We start from the raw sequence: 5713 nt of genomic DNA on the forward strand, positions 1-5713 counted from the left end.
AAATATCATTTTATTATATTTTTAATAAAGATTTGTGTATGTTAGGCTTAAAATAAGTACCTTGTATTCAAATGAGCTAATAAAAAAGATTATCATTGAAATGAGGTTTGACTTTTTCTATTTTGTGCAAATGGTCTTATTCCCTAATTAAAATCCTTCTTCTTATTACTCCACACGCATATAATTAAAATCCTTATTTACAACAACACTCCGATTTATGTTCATAGCCAATTATGACTTCAACAGAAAATGATACGATTAGTACCACTACGTACCCATTTATATAGATCAACGGTAGAGTCATTTTTCTTTTAGTTTACCGTACCTCTCTGAATAAATAATACGCACGCTTGATTTGTTATTTAATTAGAAGAGAAGAAACATAAAATAGGACCAACTATAACAAACTATCCTCAAACATAAAATGAGATATGAGACACATAGTTGCAACAACCAATTTTTGGATCTTCAGTAGGTGCATAAACATATCTACGCCAAAAGTCATTAGCAAATATGAACATGAACAGAAGGGTTGTAGCTTCCTAATTCTTAACCGTGAGTTGCTTCTTGCTTTACCTTCTCGGCTCCTCCGAGGCCATGACATACGAGTCATGCCAAAATAATCCTTAGTTATGATATGGGTGTTAATTTACGTTAACACAAAGTCAAATTTAGTTTGTGTCTATTTTATATTGAACACGATGACTGCGATGAGAGAATATTATATATATAGGGGCTGCGTTTTGGAAACAAATAACAAAGGCAATTGCATGCAATAATGAAAATGTAGGTTTTTATTCAGTTTTCATTCTTCTTCTTTTTTTCTTCAATCAAGATCAACACATGCACAAGTGCGCAACAGGTAAGTAAACTATCGCAAGTGACACTAAGTCAACGATAAGCTAGAATTTGAGATTGTTAAATTATGTCTAATTAAACAACGATCAAGATAACACATATTTATGATACGATAACCTATATTTATGATTGTAAATTAATATGTATCTGATAAAGATGGTCAGTACATACAGAGTTAATTAAGGGAGGTAGATGTTCACATATATGTGTTACTCAGTAAACACCCCTTTGCGTGTCAACTATAACATAAACTGTGTATGATTATATATAATCAACCTTGACTAATTATGCATTAGATGCTTGCATATGCTGATAGAATATAGTAGTAGTAATAGAGTATAGTGATCTGATTCCCATGAGGAAAAATAAAAAATGTTTCCAATAGACCAATGGAAACAAATATCTATGATTGTAAATTAATATGTATTTGTTTGTAAATTAATATGTGTTGTCCAAGCTCCAAGGGAGGATATGCATCATGTGAATGTAAGACATCCAGCTGCTAGATGGATTGATCCGACTTAAACTCCTAGAAAGAAAAACAAAGACTACTAGACTAGACTTCAACATTTTCTATCTTCAATTATTGTTGATGATTTCTCAGTTTGGTGCTTTCAAAAACTTTAGGCCTACGTCTCCACACCTTGGTGTGTGAATGTGTGATATGAAACTTTATAACTTCACGGATACTCAACTACTAAACATAACATGCATTCATAGGAAACCAAACTGTACATCATGTTCATATTTCCAAGCAAGGGTAATTGACGCATGATACATATAGTTATGCGGTGAGTTTGGACGTCCATGCTATCGCGTTTTAATAAGGTTTCTCATGGGCGCGAGTTCTTAATTAGTATATATTTCCTTCAGAACGGAATTCTGTTTTGAAATTAAAGTGTGGCGCTCCTCATTTCGCTCACTTTTAGGTCTTATTTTCACCGCTAAGTGTTTATAACACAGTGTGTAGATCATTCTTACAAAATTTCATCTAATTTGGAGATCATTTGGGCTTCCTTAATTGTGATTTACACGAACAGTTCCGTTTTTTGTTCAGTTGATTCATTTAATTTAATTCGGTACCCAAATAATCTCTAAATTAGATGAAGTTTTGTATTTAATCTAATTTAGTTGTAATGGTTGGTTATTATTATATAAAGTTTAACTTTTTTAAAAAAAGTGAGGCAACGTACAAGGGCCGTAAGGGGCATATTTATGATTATAAAATAATATGTATTTGATAATAGAGATGGTCAGTACCTTATTAACTAAGGGAGGTGATGCCCTTTGTCTGTTAACTAAAACATAAGTTGTGTATGATTATAACAATCAACCTTGACTAATTATGCATTAGATGCTTGCATATACATGATACATCTACGTACATGTCATATGCACGTAATATATAGGAGTAATATGGGTTTTTTTTTTTTTTCAATAGGTACATAGACATATATAGTTAATTATCTACACCAAAAATCACTTGCAAATATGACCATGAACATAAGGGTTGACTTAATGAAAACAATACAGATAGAGTGGGATGACCGAAGCAAGAGGACGACACCTGAGTAATCACTCATGACAACTCCTTACGGATCATGGTGAAATTCACACTCTTTAAATTGTAATTCACACTCAGACAAAATAAATAAATTGTAATCCACATTCTTACATTTTATTTTTGGTAACTTAAATTTTATCCTTGGTGACTTAACTTTTGTTTTCTTATAAAAATGATGACTAAAAATAGAAAATAGGAGTGTGCGTGGATTACAATTTAAGGAGTGTAGATTTCACATCCCTAATTTAATCTACATAGCATTATATAACAAACAAACAGACAAACATAGTGTACATTATGTCAACCAAATTCTAGAAAATAGAGGTTAATTATCAATTAATTTCTAAAGAATGAGGTCATGTAATAGGCATATTCACTACAACAATAGTGAGCAATGCCCACACAATGTGTGTGGTTTCTGAAAGTGTGGCTCTTAAACCATATGTGGCTATTGGTGGGGTATGAGGCGAAAAACCACATTTATGTACGTCATATGTAGCTATAGTTTAAAGGCCCCATTTCTAAAGGCCACATATATTGTGCGGGTGTTGCTCACTGGTCCGTGTTGTAGTGATTTTGGTTTATAACATATAGCCAACCAGGCCCGCTCACCTGCGGGATAATTGTTACGGGACAAAAAGGGACACTTCACCACTAACCGTTAGATCAAAATGAAGCTGATCTGAGGGCTGAAAGAAGCTTCACCCCAATCTGTGACTTCACACCAAATAACTTCCCATCTTCAATCCTTTTATCCGGCCCAACTCCACCGTCTCTCCCCCAACCTTCGACCACTCTGCCTCTCTCGCCTTCTCCGCCTCCTCGCCGTCGCCATCGAAGTCTCCCACGTCGACCTAGCCTTCAACGCCAGCGTCTGCCACGGCGCCAAACCCGCGTCCCTACCGATCCTCCTTGACAGCCGCGTCACCATCGCCTGAGGACCATCTCTACGGCGTCGGTGCAGTGGTGGTGGTGTTGTTGCGCGCTGACTTGCTCTGCTCCTCGCCTGAGTATCTCAATGAGAGAGAGAAGAAAAGGAGAGAGGAGAAAAGGATTGAAGATGGGAAGTTATTTGGTGTGAAGTCACAGATTGGGGTGAAGCTTCTTTCAGCCCTCAGATCAGCTTCATTTTGATCGAACGGTTAGTAGTGGAGTGTCCCTTTCTGCCCCGTAAAAACTATCCCGCAGTTGAGCGGGCCTGTATAGCCAACATATGCAAAAAACTAATACTGTAAGTTGAACGAGGTTACTATAATCAACAGAGGTTTGACTATGGAAAGGAGTGTTGTCCAAGGTTACTGTATGTCTAAAGGTCTAAGCTAGAAAAGGGAGGATATGCATGTGGATGTGATAAGACATCCAGCTGCTAGATGGATTTGATCGACTTAAACTACCAGCTCTCAGAAAGAAAAACAAAGACTTAGACTTTAACAATTTCTATCTTCAATTATTGTTGATGATTTCTCAGTTTGGTGCTTTCAACAACTTTAGGCCAATGACTTGCAAGAATATTATCGAACAAATACGTACCTCCACACCTTGGCACGTTAATATGAAACCTTAAAATTTCATAGCGCGCAAGAAGCTAAAGTTCTGGTTGTTATGATGTTTTTTAATTTTTTGTTTTTAATTAATTTTTTCCTCTGGTCAGAGGTCGATGCTCAAGTTTAAAGTAATTCATTCATATCATCAAGATAGATCAAGGAAACCAAACTAATCAAGGGTAATTGACGTATGATACATATAGTTATGCGCTGAGTTTGGACATCCATGTCATTATTATATGCTGTTCAGAATTAATCCTGGCATACCATCTAAAGTCACAGACTAAAAATCTATTTCGCAAAAGCATAAACACACCAACATGAGGATCAAGAACAGTCATGTGATCTGCATAATAGAATTTTCCTAGAAACAACAGGAACATACGACCCTTCATTGCAGCCTTTGATGCAACCATCCTGACAAACCTTATTAGAGCAACTGCACACCTACAAAAAGAATCAAAAGGGAGATACAAAGCCTTTTGTACGTGTTTATGAATCAAAAGAAAACACAATGAGGATTCTTCTCTTAGTGCAAAAAAAATGCAGAACACAGAGACTTACCCTCCTTTATATAATGATCAAAACCGGATCCAATCTTTATTCAACTCTATGTTAACACCTCCATAGGCATAATCCTATCACAGTACTAATTCGATACAACTCGGGTTTAATACAATGAACTTCTTTGTAAACCAACCAATATACAACTTGGAATACTTACGAAACTGAGTTGAAGTCTTAAGCTTCTTGTTGAATGATCCATGTCCGATACTAATTGATTATATATTAAACTAACGGATAGTGTCTGAGTCCAATATTGTTCTAAGTTCTAACATCCATCGCATTTCAATCAGGTTCCTTGTGTGCGCGAATCTTAACTTGAAGGCCTAGCTAGAACCAACTACCGACACAAAACATGTACAGGTTCCTATAAGTTTTACACTTTCACTTGTATTAACAGACTTTTATGTTCTATATATGATTAAAACCTCTTATATGTGCAAGTAATTCATTGAATTTTTGCTGCACTTGCTTCACGGTGACGAATATGTTTATCGATGTTACTAGCTAGTTTAGGGTGCGTCTATTGCCACCCCACAAACTACTTTGCTCACTCCACATTCTCTACACACCTCATTCATATAATTTTAATTGTAAGTCTACTTTGTTCATCCATTAACAATACCTAAAAAACCATTTTCTTAATTCTACTTTGTTCACCATACATTATTTGTTCACCTTACATTCTCTTCATATATATTTTGTGAAATTCACATTTGCTCAAGGTAAGTAAAATCACCAAGTGGTCAAAAATTCACTTGAAAGTATAAATCCAAATTAATAACAAGAAAAAACTCTCAAATTTAACAACTCAATGGTATCAGTCGATATCAAGATGCACAATGTATGTAAATATATCTCTAGTAGCAACGTCTTCCATACTTCTAAGTTTCTTGAACTGATTTATCCGTTGTTCATAAATACGGTACAATATATAGTTGTCCATGAGAATTTACATACAAAGTCGATATAGAAAATAATGAGTAAAGGGATAGACGAATCATAAAAAAAATACAAAACAATTTACCTCATCTTCAGGTTAAATGCTTGTGTCTTCAGACTCACGACCGAATATGATAAATATGAGTTAGAGTTATAAAATTTGTGTTCATCCAAAACAAAAAGATAAAAAAGAAAAAGAAAAAAATTGTAATTTGTAACAACTTATTGTCCCTTGCTGTAA

This window comes from Fragaria vesca, linkage group LG7 (assembly GCF_000184155.1).
Source record: "Fragaria vesca subsp. vesca linkage group LG7, FraVesHawaii_1.0, whole genome shotgun sequence".
Lineage (NCBI taxonomy): Eukaryota > Viridiplantae > Streptophyta > Magnoliopsida > Rosales > Rosaceae > Fragaria > Fragaria vesca.